The 17737-nt window shown below is 43.7% G+C and overlaps 1 protein-coding gene across 4 annotated transcripts in view; it reads right to left on the reverse strand.

Moving 5' to 3' along the window:
* The window catches only part of LCP2 (lymphocyte cytosolic protein 2), an 888998-nt gene that overhangs the window by 498764 nt on the left and 372497 nt on the right, over positions 1–17737 (reverse strand). The window lies entirely within an intron of this gene.

Here is a 17737-nt window from a genome sequence, read left to right on the forward strand (position 1 = left end):
AAAAAGATGGCCGGCCATGTTTCGTTTCGATAATACGGTTGGAGCTGGCCAAATGTCAGAGATGGCCAGCATCGGTTTTCGCCGATAATGGAAACCGATGCCGGACATCTCAAACCCAGCCAAATCCAAGGCATTTGATCATGGGAGGGGCCAGCATTTGTAGTGCACTGGTCCACCTCACCACCCTAGGGGGCACTGCAGTGGACTTCAAAAATTGCTCCAGGTGCATACATCCCTTACCTTGTGTGCTGAGCCCCCCAAATCCCCCCCAAAACCCACTCCCCACAACTCTACACCATTACCATAGCCCTTATAGGTGAAGGGAGGCACCTAGATGTGGGGTACAGTGGGTTTTGGGGGGGGGGGTTGGAGGGCTCCCATTTACACCACAAGTGTAACAGGTAGGGGGGATGGGCCCAGGCCACCTGCCTGAAGTGCACTGCACCCACAAAAAACTGCTCCAGGGACCTGCATACTGCTGTCATGGAGCTGGGTATGACATTTCAGGCTGGCATAGAGGCTGGCAAAAAATATTTAAAAAGTGTTTTTTTTGGGTGGAAGGGGGTTGGTGACCACTGGGGGAGTAGGGGAGGTCATCCCTGATTCCCTCCGGTGGTCATCTGGTCAATTAGGGCACTTTTTTGAGGGCTTGGTCCTAAAAATAAATGGACCAAGTGAAGCCGGCCAAATGCTCGTCCGAGCCGGCCTTCTTTTTTCCATTATCGGCTGAAGCCAGCCATGTCTTAACAATGCCCCCGTCCCGCCTCCGTCCCGCCTTCCATACCCTGCGGAAACGCCCCCTTTAACTTTGGCCGGCTCTGTGACGGAAAGCAGTTGAAGCCGGCCAAAATCGGCTTTCGATTATACCGATTGGCCGGGTTCAGGAGATTGCCGGCCATCTCCCGATTGTGTCGGATGATGGCCGGCGATCTCCTTCGAAAAATAAGCAGGAAAGTCAACATGGATTTAGTGAAGGGAAATATTGCCTCACCAATCTACTACATTTCTTTGACGGAGTGAACAAACATGTGGATAAAGGTGAGCCGGTTGATATTGTGTATCTGGATTTTCAGAAGGTGTTTGACAAAGTACCTCATGAAAGACTCCAGAGGAAATTGGAGAGTCATGGGATAGGAGATAGTGTTCTATTGTGGATTAAAAACTGGTTAAAAGATAGAAAACAGAGAGTAGGGTTAAATGGTCAGTATTCTCAATGGAGAGGGTAGCTAGTGGGGTTTCCCCAGGGGTCTGTGCTCAGACTGCTGCTTTTTAACATATTTATAAATGACCTAGAGATGGGAGTAACTAGTGAGGTAATTAAATTTGCTGATGACACAAAGTTATTCAAAGTCGTTAAATCGTGGGAGGATTGTGAAAAATTACAAGCAGGGGCGTAGCTACGGGTGGGCCTGGGTGGGCCTAGGCCCACCCAATCTCAGCTTAGGCCCACCCTGTCTCAGCCTGTGCATCAATCAGGACTGTTTTTTCGGGCTGACCTAGAGTCTGGCTTCAGGGGAGGACCTCCTACAAGCTTACCTTTGCGGCCAAGTTGGAGTGGATGCTGCTGTTGCTGCTGCTCTATTGCCAGCAGCACTTCTAGTAAAATTGACCCGGAAAGTTATTTATTTGGAGCTCCCCCCTTCCCCCTGCTGTGCTGTGCTGCTGGAGAAATCTGGTGGTCTGCAGCAAAATCAGCCCGGGAAGTTGTTTTATTTGGACTGGAGCTCTGGGCCAGCACTGCTTACGTCTTTCTAGAAACTGTCCATGCAAAACGTTCTTCGTCCAGTTGGGAAAGAAAAGATCAAAATCTCCAGCAGCTAAGAGGAGACGTCAGGACCGGATCTCCCTCCTCTCCAAATAGGGCAATCGGATCAAGATCCTCTGCTCCCCTCCAGCAAAAAGAAACAGGTTTATTTATTTATTGCATTTGTATCCCACGATTTCCCCACCTATTTGCAGGCTCAAAGTTTATGTATCCACAGCAGGGATCAGACGAAAGCGGCTGAGGAAGAAAATAGGGACTCCTCTTGAGATACGATGAGACAGCCTTAGCCATTCAGCACAGAAGAGACCCCGGCCAGCAGCAATAATAGATACAAAACACATAAATAGCTCCAGAAGTCTTCTGTGCTCCCCAGTCCCCGAACTGAAGGGGCCCAGTCTAGCAGAAATTTGAGAACAAGGTCTGGGGGGAGGGGGGTACCAGCTGCTCTAGCTTCAGGCAAATTCACAAGCCTTAAAGACGCTCTTCAGTTACTCCACTGGATAAAGAACAAAAATCACAAGAGATGGAATAGTTGTAAATCTAGAGGGGAAAAATACTAACAATTTACAAAATTAATTGCAGCACGGGGGTGGGGGTGGAATCCCAACTTTCAAAATGCTGAAACGTTCCTCTCATAGTAACATAGTAGATGACGGCAGAAAAAGACCTGCACGGTCCATCTAGTCTGCCCACGATAAACTCATGTGTATACCTTACCTTGGTTTTTACCTGTCTTTTTCAGGGCACAGACCGTATAAGTCTGTGCAGCAGTATTTCCCGCCTCCCAACCACCAGTCCCGCCTCCCATCACCGGCTCCGGCACAGACCCCGTATAAGTCTGCCCTCCCCCATCCTAGCCTCTCAACCACCAACCCCTCTTCCCCCCCTCTCTGCTCAGGGCTTAAAAAAAACAACTTGAAAATGCAATACGTTAAGAGATGTCAGTGAACCTGTCTTTAAGTGAAGTTTCTCGATAGCAGGAGAGGACAGGAGGATTAGGTTGCTGTTAGACAGACCCTTGTTTTAGTTTCTTTCACTCCTGCTGGGAGGAATGTCCTGATAAGAAATTACAATCCATTGAAGGGGGAGTGGATTGCTGAATATCAACCTCATGGTGCCCACCCATATTAGCTCTGGGCCCACCCAAATTATGATGTCTGGCTACGCCACTGATTACAAGTGGACCTTACGAGACTGGGCATCTAAATGGCAGATGACGTTTAATGTGAGCAAGTGCAAAGTGATGCATGTAGGAAAGAGGAACCCGAATTATAGTTACATCATGCAAGGTTCCACTTTAGGAGTCAATGACCAAGAAAGGGATCTAGGTGTCGTCGTTGATAATACGTTGAAACCTTCTGCTCAGTGTGCTGCTGCGGCTAAGAAAGCAAATAGAATGTTAGGTATTATTAGGAAAGGAATGGAAAACAAAAATGAGGATGTTATAATGCCTTTGTATCGCTCCATGGTGCGACCGCACCTCGAATATTGTGTTCACTTCTGGTCGCCGCATCTCAAAAAAGATATAGTGGGAATTAGAAAAGGTGCAGAGAAGGGCGACGAAAATGATAAAGGGGATGGGACGACTTCCCTATGAGGAAAGGCTAAAGCGGCTAGGGCTCTCCAGCTTAGAGAAAAGGCAGCTGAGGGGAGATATGATAGAGGTCTATTAAATAATGAGTGGAGTTGAACAGGTAGATGTGAAGTGTCTGTTCACGCTTTCCAAAAATACTAGGACTAGGGGGCATGCGATGAAGCTACAATATAGTAAATTTAAAACGAATCAGAGAAAATGTTTCTTCACTCAACGTGTAATTAAACTCTGGAATTCGTTGCCAGAGAATGTGGTAAAGGCGGTTAGCTTAGTGGAGTTTTAAAAAAGGTTTGGACGGCTTCCTAAAGTAAAAGTCCGTTATTAAATGGACTTTGGGAAAATCCACTATTTCTGGGATAAGCAGTAATATTTATTGCATTTGTATCCCACATTTTCCCACCTATTTGCAGTTCAATGTGGCTTACAAAATCCCCGTTATGGCATCGCCATACCGGGGTGAAAGATACAATTGGTGTTACAAAGAGACCAAGGATGACAAAATGAAGATCAGCAAACAGTTATAGAAAGAAGACATTCAGAATATTTTTTTTTATTTTTATTACATTTGTACCCCGCGTTTTCCCACTCATGGCAAGCTCAAAGCGGCTTGCATGGGGCAATGGAGGGTTAAGTGACTTGCCCAGAGTCACAAGGAGCTGCCTGTGCCTGAAGTGGGAATCGAACTCAGTTCCTCAGTTCCCCAGGACCAAAGTTAAGTTGTTGTAGTTAAGCTATTGATCCTTGTGGTAGGCCTTGTTGAAGAGATAGGTCTCAGCGATTTGCGAAAGTTAATTATTTTTGAGTTGTTTTAAGTTAAGTGGTAGTGCGTTCCACAGCTGCGTGCTCATGTAGGAAAAGCTGGTTGCATCTGTTAGTCTGTATTTTAATCCTTTACAGCCGGAGAAGTGTAGATTAAGAAATGTGCGGGAAGATCTTTAGCATTTCTGGGTGGTAGGTCACGAGGTCTAGCATGTAGGTCGGGGCATCTCCGTGAATGATTTTGTGAACTATAGTGCAGACCTTGAACGCGATACATTCTTTAAGTGGGAGCCAGTATAATTTTTCTCTTAGGGGTTTTGCACTTTCATATTTTGTTTTTCCAAATATGAGTCTGGCTGCGGTATTCTGGGCTGTTTGAAGTTTCTGATGAGCTGCTCTTTACAGCCAGCGTAGAGTGCATTGCAGTAGTCTAGGTGACTCAGCACCATTGACTGTACCAGGTTGCGAAAAAATGGGCCCTTGGGAAGAAAGGTTTTACTCTTTTGAGTTTCCACATGGAGTGGAACATCTTCTTAGTTGTATTCTTCACGTGGCTTTCAAGTGTGAGATTTCGATCGATGGTAACTCCGAGAATTTTCAGAGTGTTTGAAACGGGAAGGGAAAGGTTTGGTGTGGTTATGGTGGTCAATTTGCTTGTGTTATGTTGTGAAGTGAGTATAAGACATTGTGTTTTTTTCTGCGTTAAGTTTTAGTTGAAATGCATCCGCCCAAGAATGCATGATTTGGAAGCTTTGGTTGATATAATTGGTGATTTCCTTTAGATCATGTTTTGAACGGGATGTAGATCGTGATGTCATCTGCATATATGTATGGATTGAGGTTTTGATTGGATAGTAATTTGGCTAGGGGTGTCATCATTAGGTTGAAAAGGGTTGGTGAGAGGGGAGATCCTTGGGGGACTTCACGTTCAGGTATCCATGGGGCTGATGTAATCGCGTTAGCTATCACTTGGTATGATCTTGTGGTCAAGAATCCTCTGAACCAGTTAAGAACGTTACCTCCAACTCCAAAGTATTCTAGGATGTGTAGTAATATTCCATGGTCGACCATGTCGAAGGCACTGGACATGTCAAATTGTAAGAGAAGTATGTTGTTGCCACTTGCAATTGCTTGGTTAAATTTATTCAGTAAGGTAACTAGTACTGTTTCGGTGCTATGGTTAGACCGAAATCCTGATTGAGACTCGTGAAGGATTGAGAATTTATTTAGGTAGTTAGTGAGCTGCTTCGTCACTATGCCTTCCATAAGTTTGGTTATCAGCGGGATAGATTGCTACTGGGCGATAGTTGGTTAGGTCGCTAGTACTTTTCTTTGCCTCTTTAGGTAAAGGGGTAAGTAGAATGTTTCCTTTATCCTTTGGGAACAGACCATTTTGTAGCATATAGTTCAGGTGCATCGTGAGGTCTGTTTTGAGTTGTTGGGGGGCGAATTTTATAAGATTATTAGGGCATATGTCTAATCTGCAGTGAGACTTGGCGTATCTTTTGAGCATTTGGGAGATGTTATCATTCGGGAGTGTGTCGAAGTTGGACCATGATCGGTCAGCTGGATGTTCCCCAGGGATTGGGTCTAGACATTCAAGGAGCTTTGAGTAATCGCTTGTGTTGATAGGTATCATGAGTCGTAGCTTTAACAATTTTCTCTTTGAAGTCCTTGATGAGTCCTTTGATTAGCACCGACGAAGGAGCGTCGATGCTCTTGGACCTGGAAACAACTTCATCGCTCAAAAATCATTTAAACCACCATGTCCAAAGGGGTGGAGGAGTGAGTCAGGAGTGTATGCTGAAACGGAAGTCGTTTACAGCTGAACCCGTGTAGGCGGTGCTACTCCTAAACCCTTAAGAGTTATCAGCTTGGAGTTTTTGGCTCCCGTGGAGGTTGCATTGAATGTCATCTGGAGGGTGCTCCAGGACCTGACGGTGGTAGAGAATGACTTTGCTTCAGATATAGTCTTGTTAATGAGCCACATGGATAATCTAATCGAATCATTTGAGAATATACAGCAAATGAAGTTCTACTGAAGTAGAAACGGTTAAGATTTGAAAATGATAATAAGACCAGAAAAAATTTGAACAAAATGAATATTGTTGTAGATGATTAATATCGAGATTGTTGTTTTCCCAGAGTTCCAGGTATGACTCCTAATGTTTTTTTTCCTCTGAAATGATTCCTCTTAATATATTAATTCAAAAGGAGTGAAGCCTGTGAAACTGGGATTACTTTAATCAGCGGGAATTGGATTGGAGATTCAAGGGTTTGTATTGTTTAACAATTTCTGGTTTTAAAAGGGAAAAAAAAAATGAAATCAGGTGTATTACTTTCACTAATATTGGACAATAAGTATGTTTCCAATGAAATTGATGGACTATGCACCGTTATGGTCTTGAAGAAACAACCAGATGATCAATGTGGAAAAATGATTTAGATAAATAATAACTGGGGATAATCGGGTTAATACCACGTTTCTTTGTTTGCTGTTGCTTAAATTGATCTCCTTGTCTTGTTTCACTCTCCCTATTTATTTTGTGGTCTAAGAAAGAGAAAGATTGTACAAAATCCATTATCTTGTTGAGATTGTTTTCTTTCAAATATTGTTTTAATGTACAATCATCTCTGTTTACTGTTTTGCAAGTGATCCTTGTAAATGAAAAAATTATAAATAAATGATTTAAAAAAATAAAATTTGCAGTCCGTAGTGCAATTCAGTGTAGTGCAGTATGGAGCAGAGGGAGTAATAAGGTTCAGGTTCGGCAGTTTATACTCCTAACAATTCAGTATAAAGCTATGAGATGTGTAGAAAGCATTTAAGGTTTGAAGTCAGCACATAAGTCAGTAGTACAAGTAATACGGTTTAAAGTCATCAACCACGTCAGTAATACGTAAGTAGTGGCGATATGGTGCCGAGAAAACTATCAAGGTCAGGAGTCAGTAATACTAGTTAATAGGAAAACTCGAGAGCTGGTGGATATCAGTATCGGGTTGCTCCTGCACAGTGGCGGTGTGGCATGGTTTGGGCGACTTGGGCTGGATTGGTCTCTTCAGTATTATTCTTCCCTGTAGAAGCATCCCCAGTAGTGCTCCGGTCTCATGTCCTTTTCGTTCTGCATTCGGATGTGCTACTTCCCTTTGCAGCGTTCGGGCGTGGGCAGCGTGGGCCCGCTCAGGTTCGGCTGTAAGTGGGCCTAGACTGGTCTTTCCAGCTTGAGAGCGTCATTGTGGGAATCTTCTTCACGTCTGCCATTTTGCTTTGGCAGCCGCGTGGGCAGCGCTTCCCCAAGCTGCTCTTTCTCGACCTCGGCCTGCTTCCCGACAGCGCCCCTCGATCCACATATAAAATGTTTTGTACTTTTTTGGGATCTGCCAGGTATTTGTGATCTGGATTGACCACTGTTGGAAACAGGATGCTGGGCTTGATGGGCCTTTGGTCTTTCCAGTATGGCAATACTTATGTAAATTGAATTGCGAGCTTTACCTATTGCTGTTAGCCCGAGCTAGGGCCAGCCTCTGCGGGCTGTATGAGAGAGTTCTGTTCTTCCTAGCATGCTGTTGTGATCAGCAGCTGTTCTGGGGGCTGATCCCTCCTTAATCTACTGTAATTCCATCAAGACTTTTCACCATCTCCCCAAGTTCATTCCCCTTCATTTTCCCTGAGTTATTCCCCTTTATTCCCCTTTGAGTGTTAAGCTTTTCCTCGCAGCATGGCTGAGGGTTCTGGCCATCGCCTTACCTCTGAGGTGGCTAGATGCAGACTCTATGTGCAGAAGACAATAATTCTGTCCAAGCAACTGAAGTGTATTCCATGTATTAACAAAGGTGGAAAAACAGCAAACGACAGCGTGACTAAAAGGTGAGGTGAAAGAGGCCTATTAGAGCTAAAAGAACAAAAAAGGAGAAAGGATCAGAATGAAGAAAATAAGAAGCAATATAAGTACTGTCTAGCCAGATGCAAAGCACTGATAAAATAAGGCTAAAAGAGAATATGAAGAAAAACATGCAGAGATGAAAACTCATAGTACACTTTTTTCAGGTATGTCAGAAGCAGGAAGCCTGTGAGGGAATTTGTGGGACAGTTAGATCAGGAAGGAGTAAAAGGAGCACTCAGGCAGAGCAAGGCCATAGCAGAGAGATTGAATGAATTCTTGCTTCGGTCTTTAAGGAAGAAGATATATCTTTTTGAGATACAGCGACCAGAAAATGAACGCAATACTCAAGGTGCTGATGCACCATGGAGCGATACAAAGTAATTTTGGTCTTATTCACCATTCCTTTCCTAATAATTCCTAGCATCCTGTTTGCTTTATTGGCCACCACCACACACTGAGCAGAAGATTTCAGAGTATTGTCTACAATGACACCCAGATCTTTTTTTTGAGCACTGACCCGCAAGTATCAGGTAACTATGATTCGGATTATTCTTTCCAATGTGCATCACCTTGCATTTGTCCACATTAAATTTCATCTGCCATTTGGATGCCCAAATCTACCTGTACCAGAAATGGTTTTCAGGGGTGGCGATGCAGAGGAACTGAAAGAAATCTCAGTGAACTTGGAAGATTTACTGAGCCAAATTGACAAGTTAAAGAGTGATAAATCACCTGGACCGGATGGTATAAACTCTAGGATATTGAAAGAACTCAAACATGAAATTGCTGATCTCCTGCTAGTGATCTGGAGGAGGGTGAATAGTGGAGTGCTGCAGGGATGTGTACTGGGACTGGTGCTATTTAACATATTTATAAATGATGTGGAAATTGGAACAACGAGTGAGGTAATTAAATTTGCGGATGACACGAAACTATTCAAAGTTGTCAAAATGCATGCAGATTATGAAAAATTGCTGGAAGACCTTAGGAAACTGGGGCATCCAAACGGCAAATGAAATTTAATGTAGACAAATGCAAAGTGATGCACATTGGGAAGAATAATCCGAATCATAGTTTTCTAATGCTAGGATCCACTTTAGGAGTCAGCACCCAAGAAAAAGACCTAGGTGTCATTGAAGACAATATGCTGAAGTCTTCTGGCCAGTTTGCAGCGTCAGCCAAAAAAGCCAACAGGATGCTAGGAATTATTAGGAGAGGGAAGCAAAATAAGACCAAAAATATTATAATGCCTCTGTATCGCTCCATGGTGCAACCTCACCTTGAGTACTGTGTTCAGTTCTAGTTGCCATATCTCAAAAAATATATAGTGGAATTAGAAAAGGTTCAAAGAGCAGCAACCAAAACTATAGAAGGGATGGAACTGCTGCAGTATGAGGAAGGCTAAAGAGGATAGGGCTTGCCCTGGGATTGGTAGCGTGGAATGGTACTACAAATTTGAGTTTCCACCTTCATAAAATGTGAACCCATATAATTAATCTTAGAGTCATGATCAGTCAATTCCATAGCTGTTTCCTCAGTAAATTTACCAAACATGGAGAGATTATCTTGAAAGGATTTTTCAACTCTAAATAGCTGATAAAACATCTTTAAGAGAGACCTCCTATATTATACTAATATCAGGAGAATCCATAGAGGAAACTGAAAGAGTATCTTGACAAGTGCAAAGTGATGCACGTGGGAAGGAGAAAGGAGGAACCCGAAGGTTCCGCTTTAGGAGTTACGGACTGAAAAAGGGATCTGGGAGTCATCGTGGATAGGACTTTGAAATCTTCCGCTCAATGTGCTGCGGCGGCTAAGAAGGCGAACAGAATGTTGAGTATTATTAGAAAAGGGATGGAAAACAAAAATGAGGATGTTATAATGCCTTTATATCGCTCCATGGTGCGACTGCACCTGGAGTATTGTGTTCAGTTCTGGTCGCCTCATCTCAAAAAAGATATAAATGAATTGGAGAAGGTGCAGAGAAGGGCGACGAAAATGATAAAAGGGATGGGACGACTACCTTATGAGGAGAGGTTAAGAAGGCTAGAACTCTTTAGCCTGGAGAAAAGGTGGCAGAGGGGTGATATGATAGAGGTCTACAAAATAATGAGTGGGCTAGAGCAGACAGATGTGAAGTGTTTGTTTACGCTTTCTAACAATAATAGAACCAGGTGACACAAGATGAAATTAGAATGTGGTAGGTTTAAAACAAATTGGAGAAAGTTTTTCTTTACTCAGTGTGTGGTTAGACTCTGGAACTCATTGCTGGAGAAGGTAGTGACGGCAGCTGGCCTTGCTGAGTTTAAAGGGGGTCTGGTCAGATTCCTGAAGGAAAAGTCCATTGATCGTTATTAAATTTTGGGGTTTTGCCAGGTTCTTGGGGCCTGGATTGGCCGCTGTCGGAGACGGAGTGCTGGGCTTGATGGACTTTTGGTCTTTTCCCAGTGTGGCAGTGCTTATGTACTTATGTACTAACACTTTCTTTAATCCTTATTCTTGGAGTCTCTTGCTCTAACGATCCTCCTTCCAGACCCTGAGTAGCATCTACCTTAGATACGCTACCCATATCTGCATTGAGAAAAGTTAGAAGGGGCAGGGTTGGGCACCCAGGAGAAAAAGAAGCACCAGAAATAGAAGAAGTAGCCATGGCCTACCGAAGAAGAAAATCCATTGGTCCCTGGACTGTGGCAGGCTGTAAAGACGTTCTCTTGGCTTCCCGATAGAGAAATGAGGTGGCCTACTCCTCATTCCTCATTTGCTCTGAAGGGACGCCAAAGGGGCAGGACCTGCCTCTTTGGTTACACCCCTTTGGGCACATGCCAATGGGCATGGGCCACAGCAGGAACACTGACTTGTACTGTTGGGGACCTCTCAGCCAGCAAGGATGACTGGGGCGTCTTCTGGACTGGGAACACAGTCACCTGCTAGATCTCACCACCACAGCGGCAGGAAAGCCACTATACTGCTGGGGACCTCTCAGCCAGCAAGGATGACCCAGGGCATCTTCTGGACTGCCTGCTGGGAACACAGTCACCTGCAGCCCTACATGTACTGCTCTCTCTCTAAGCTAAGCAGGGATTCTCCAACTTCATTGCCAGTGTGGGGTACTGCTTCAGTATTGTGTTTTCTATCACTAGCGACAAACAGGTTCCCTTCAGAGTTTGCCTGTTTCTCACTATTGAAAATGTTATCAACAGCATCCCCCACTGGCACGCCTGTAGGTGGAGGACTTTTGCTCAGCTTAGAGGGAACAGTGCCTGCATGCCTGGTTAGCTATGTGAGCATTAGCAATAACAATCGCTAGTATCTGTATAGCTCCCAGTTCTGCCCCTGCCCATGGACTGCCATGGCACTAACTGCAAGTGCCGCATGATTAGAGCCAATATTAGTAGCATTGTCCAGTTAAGTACCACTGAATATCAGCTCGTGAGCTACCCTGTACAATTCAACCAGGCAGTAAACTCTCTTACTTCATAAGAACATAAGAATAGCCATACTGGGTCAGACAAATGGTCCATCTAGCCCAGTATCCTGTTTTCCAAACAGTGACCAAGTACCTGGCAGAAACCCAAATACAAGAAGTAGCCATGGCCTGCCGAAGAAGAAAATCCATTTGTCCCTGTACTGTGGCAGGCAGAAACCCAAATCGTGGCAGCACTCCATACTACAAATCCCAGGGCAAGCAGTTGCTTCCCCTTGTCTGTCTCAATAGCAGACTATGGACTTTTCCTCCAGGAATCCAAACCTTTTAAAACCCAGATACGCTAACCGCTGTTACCACCACAGAGTTCCAGAGCTTAACGATTCATTGAGTGAAAAAATATTTCCTCCTATTTGTTTTAAAAGTATTTCCATGTAACTTCCTCGAATGTCCCCTAGTCTTTGTACTTTTTTAACGAGTAAAAAATTGATTTACTTCTACTCGTTCTATACCACTCAGGATTTTGTAGACCTCAATCATATCTACTACTACTACTACTATTTAGCATTCCATCTCTTTTCCAAGCTGAATAGCCCTAACCTCTTTAGCCTTTCCTCATACGAGAGGAGTTCCATCCCCTTTATCATTTTAGTCGCTCTTCTTTGAACCTTTTCTAATTCCGCTATATCTTTTTGAGATACGGCGACCAAAACTGAATGTAATACTCAAGGTGCAGACACATCATGGAGCAATACAAAGGCATTATTTATTTAGCACATTTATATCTCACATTTTTCCCACATGTTAGCAGGCTCAAAGTGGCTTACAATGTACTGATTAGGCTAGCGCCAGACCAATGGTGAAATGGTTACAATTAAAATTGAGAGGATAGAAGGAACAGGGTGAGAAGAAAGAAAAAGGGAAAGGGAAGAGAGTCTAAAATGGTCCTAGGAAATGTTGTTAGGAAGGACTGCAGATGATATGTAGAAACTTTGGAGTAGGCTGAACCGTTGGGCTGGAGGAGATGTAAACAGTCCGGAAAGATCAAGTTGGCCTTGCATGGCGAAAATGGCAGTCGAAGTCCGCTCCATTATCTGACCACATCCACGACCCGCTCACTTTCTAAGATCTTCAACGAGAACAGCTGATTGAAAAATGGGAACCAGCAAACAGTCACACCAGGCTGATGTCGCAGTTGAAATCGGCAAGACATCAGGAGATGAAGCACTTCACCAGGAGATGTACTCTCCAAGAGGTCCCAACGACGACGACACAATGTCTAACAGCCAGCGATCAACCAAGCAGCAGGCCGACGCCGAAAACCATTTCCGGTACAGGTAGATCTCTTACATCTTCTTCCGTAAAGACAAGGAAAGAATTCATTACGTTTCTCCGCTATGGCCTCGACCTTCCTCTTACCTACCGGCAGTTCCATCCTGTATAGGCACACAGACTCTTGTAAAGAGATCCACACAAGGATATTGTGAGCATATTGTTTGAGATGTAGGTACCCCTAGGGCTTTAAGGGCCTTTTTTTACCAAACAGCAGTAAAAACAAAAACGCCTTAGCACGCCCTTCTCCAGGTCTTTCCATTCACTAAGGCCATTTTTTTTCTGCTGGGATATAATGGTGGAATTTTTAATCGCTAAAGATTTGTGCGTAGCCCTTACCACCACCCATTGTGTAGGTGGTAAGGGCTCATGTGCTAATCACATAATGGTTAACATGCGGAAATATAACTGCGTTAACCAATTAGCACAGAACACATCTACTTCTCTGCCCCCCCCCCCCCCGACTCATCCCCACTGTGAAAAATTACATTTTATTTTATAGCATGTAGGTAACGTGCGCACCCATCCCAGAATTACCACAGGATGCCTCAGTGTGCCCTGTGGTACACCATTTTATGCTGCAGTAAGCACCAAGTAAAGGGTCAGAAGCCAGAGGAGACTTCAGGGGAAAGAGAGGAAAGGAATTCTGATCCTTTGATGTGAAAATGAGGAGCCAGAAGGGGGCGACAAGGAGCTGAGTTCCAAGAGTGCAAGGTATAGTAGCCTGATCCTGTGAAGAAGAAAAGAAATAGAGGTTTGGGGGGGACTAAAGGAAAGTAAGAACTCTAGTACCTATGACAGTGCCCAAGGAATTTGAAGTGTGCATTGTGGCTGTGACTTTTGACAATTTTTGCTCTTTTACTATTTTTTTCTGAATGTTTGTGTGATTTGCTTTGATTTGGAACTTGGAGTTTTCTAGATCTGTTATCCATTATATTGATTCAGAGTCTCGCATATGGGAGCTCTCAACAGGAAGGACAAGATATTGTGTATCTGGATTTTCAAAAGGCGTTTGACAAAGTACCTCATGAAAGACTCCAGAAGAAATTGGAGAGTCATGGGATAGTAGTGTCCTATTGTGGATTAAGAACTGGTTAAAGGATAGAAAACAGAGAGTAGGGTTAAATGGTCAGTATTCTCAATGGAGAAGGGTAGATAGTGGGGTTCCCCAGGGGTCTGTGTTGGGACCGCTGCTTTTTAACATATTTATAAATGATTATAAATGACGTAGAGATGGGAGGTAATTACATTTGCTGATGACACAAAGTTATTTAAAGTTGTTAAATCGCGAGAGCATTATGAAAAATTACAAGATGACCTCACGAGACTGGGAGACTAGGCAACTGGGTGTCTAAATGGCAGATGACGTTTAATGTGAGCAAGTGCAAAGTGATGCATGTGGGAAAGAGGAACCCGAAGTATAGCTACGTAATGCAAGGTTCCACATTAGGAGTCACTGATCAAGAAAGGGATTTCGGCGTCATTGTTGATATGTTGAAACCCTCTGCTCAGTGTGCATTGGAGGCTAAGAAAGCAAATAGAATGTTGGGTATTATTAGGAAAGGAATGGAAATCAAAAATAAGGACATTATAATGCCTTTGTATCAGTCCATGGTGCGACCACACCTTGAATATTGTGTTCACTTCTGGTCACCGCATTTCAAAAAAGATATAGTGGAATTAGAAAAGGTACAGAGGAGCATTTTCGAAATGGACGTCCAAGTTTTGATTTGGACGTCCTTGCAAAACGTCCCGATCCAGAGGCAGGGAAACCTGTATTTTTTAAACAAAATGAACATCCATCTTTCATTTCTAAAATACAGTCAGGGATGTCCAAATCCTTAAATCCTTGACATGGATGTTTCTGATTTTCAGTAATTTTCGAAACCAAGGGCGTCCATCTCAGAAACAACCAAATGCAAGCCAGCATTTGTAGTGCACTGGTCCCCCTGATGTGCCAGGACACCATCCGGGCACCCTAGAGGGCACTGCAGTGGACTTCATAAATTGCTCTCAGGAACATAGCTCCCTTACCTTGTGTGCTGAGCCCCCCACCCCCCCCCCCCCCAAACCCACCACCCACAACTGTACACCACTACCATAGCCTTTACGGGTGAAGGGGGGCACCTAGATGTGGGTACAGTGGGTTTGTGGTGTGTTTTGGAGGGCTCGCTGTTTCCTCCACAAATGTACAGATAGGGGGGGATGGGGCTGGGTCCACCTGTCTGAAGTGCACTGCACCCACTAAATCTGCTCCAGGGACCTGCATACTGCTGTCACGGACCTGAGTATGACATCTGAGGCTGGCATAGAGGCTGGCACAATGAGGGTGGGAGAGGGTTAGTGACCACTGGGGGAGTAACGGGAGGTCATCCCCGATTTTCTCCGGTGGTCATCTGGTCATTTCGGACACCTTTTTGTGCCTTAGTCATAAGAAAAACAGGTCCAGGTGAAAATGTCCAAGTGCTCATCAGGGACGTCCTTCTTTTTTTCCATTATGGGTCAAGGATGTCCAACAGTTAGGCACGCCCAAGTCCAACCCGCTACGCCTCCAACACACCCCCTTGAACTTTGGCCGTCCCAGCGACAAAGTGCAGTTGGGGACGTCCAAAATCGGCTTTTGATTATATCAATTTGGACGTTCTGTGAGAAGGACGTCCATCTTCCGATTTGTGTTGAAAATGAGCCCGATAGTGGAATTAGAAAAAGTACAGAGAAGGGCGACGAAAATGATAAAGGGGATGGGACGACTTCCCTATGAGGAAAGGTTGAAGCAGCTAGGGTTCTTCAGCTTAGAGAAAAGATGGCTGAGGGGAGATATGATAGAGGTCTATTGTTTACTGTTTCAAAAAATACTAGGACTAGGGAGCATGTGATGAAGCTACAAGGTAGTAAATTTAATACGAATTGGAGAAACTTTTCTTCACTCAACGTGTAATTAAACTCTGGAATTCGTTGCCAGAGAATGTGGTAAAGGCGGTTAGCTTAGCAGCATTTAAAAGGGTCTGGACGGCTTCCTAATGGAAAAGTCAATGGTCTATTAAATGGACTTCGGGAAAATCCACTGCTTATTTCTGGGATAAGCAACAAAAAATGTATTGAACTTTTTCGGGATTTTGCCAGGTATTTGTGACCTGGATTGGCCACTGTTGGAAACAGAATGCTGGGCTTGATGGACCTTTGGTCTGTCCCAGTGTGGCAATACTTATGTACTTATAGAGGAGCCCTCTGGATCATGTACTTAGGGGGATCTCTTCTGTAGCTTCCTGACACAAATGTGGGTTCAAGAAGCTACAATCTAAAACTCTGCAAGCTATAATGTTGTTTTTTTAAATCATTTATATATTTATTTGTTTCAAATATCAACAAGTATTACACTTGAAACAGAAAAAGTACATTCATCAGAAATTACTAATAAGGAAATATAAACATATTAATATTAATGTTATTTGACTAGTACTTCCAGTCCACATTTAAGATCGAAGATTAACATTTATGGAGAATTAACTAAGAAATTCCTCAAAGGAAACATAAACCGGTTTTCATGGTTCTTATTTATATTCAAGGCTATTACCGATGAGAACTTCTGGCTGATATAAATTCAGAGAGCTGTGATGATATGTTTCCTTTGTTATATCAGGAGTAACTTGTTTTAAATGACCATAAGCTAAGATTGTTGACTGCTCAATGTGTTATATCATCAATAAAAACTAATGAAACATAAATTCAGAGAGCTGCACAGAATCAAAAAAGGCATACTTAACCGACTGATAACAAACAATACACTTGCAAGGATAACGTAAAAGAAAAGTAGCTCCCATTTAGAGAACCCCTGGTTTTAACAGAAGAAACTGTCTGCGTCTTTTTTGGGTATCTTTAGACACATCCGGAAATATGCGTACTTTGAAACCCAGGAAATCATTATCTCTGTTTCTAAAAAAAATTTTCATAATTAAAACTTATCCAAAGATAAAGCTAAAGTAACTAACAAGGTTGAAGCTGTCACTAAGTCCTCTGTTGGGGTTTCTAATAGTGCAGAGACATCAAGGGATTGGTCAGGTTGCTGTGCTGTAGTATCCAAACATTTTAGTTGGCAGGTAATAAGATTGTAGAATAGGAGGAAAGGTATTCTCTGAAAAACCTAATATTTCTTTTAAATATCTATTCAACATTTCCCCTGGAGCAGTAGTTACTGTTCTTGGAAAATTTAGAAATCTTAGATTATTTGATCTTTGAGCATTCTCCAAATTTTCAAATTTTCTCCTCATGTTGATTACATCTTTAATAGTAACTATTTGCAGATCTTGTAATTTCTCAAATTTCTCAGTTAAAGTTTTAGTCTTAAGAGTCATATCCTTCCTTTCTGACTCTGCTACCACAACAGATTCTTCTAGTTGTTTAACCCGAGTTTCAATGTTCTGTATTTGTGGACACAACACCTTGCCCAAATTCGCAATTAAAGCCCAAAGGCTTTCTAAGGTAATATCTGTGGGTTTCTCTTCAAGAAAATTCAAAGTACCTTGACCTCATGTACGGTCGGGTTGGATTTCCTCCACTCCCGAGTTCACAACAGCCATTGTTCCTCCCGCAAACTGAGTGGATGCTCCAGAGCGAGCAGAGGGGACTTCCACCCTGTGCTCCTCCACTCTCCAGGATCAGATTACCAGCTCCCGTTGACTCACTCGTAGCACTGTCTAGAAGCTGTGGGGACGATGCCATCACTGGGGAGGGATCGCTCTGGGGTTGCGGGGCGGAGTTCGCCGGTCGGGGCTGAGTGTCACAGCCAGCAGGGACAGCGTCTCAGGCTCTCCAATCGTCCCAGGCACCGCCAATCCGCCGCTCACCAACCCAATTGGAACCTGGAGTCCCCGCAAGAAAGTATCAATGGGACCACTTATCGTTGAGGTGCGCCAGTCTGGGGGAGCTATGGCCGCCCCTTTCCCTCGACGCTTCGGCATTGCAGAAATCTGGCAGAGTGT

This window comes from Microcaecilia unicolor, chromosome 8, assembly GCF_901765095.1.
Source record: "Microcaecilia unicolor chromosome 8, aMicUni1.1, whole genome shotgun sequence".
In the NCBI taxonomy this organism is placed as follows: domain Eukaryota; kingdom Metazoa; phylum Chordata; class Amphibia; order Gymnophiona; family Siphonopidae; genus Microcaecilia; species Microcaecilia unicolor.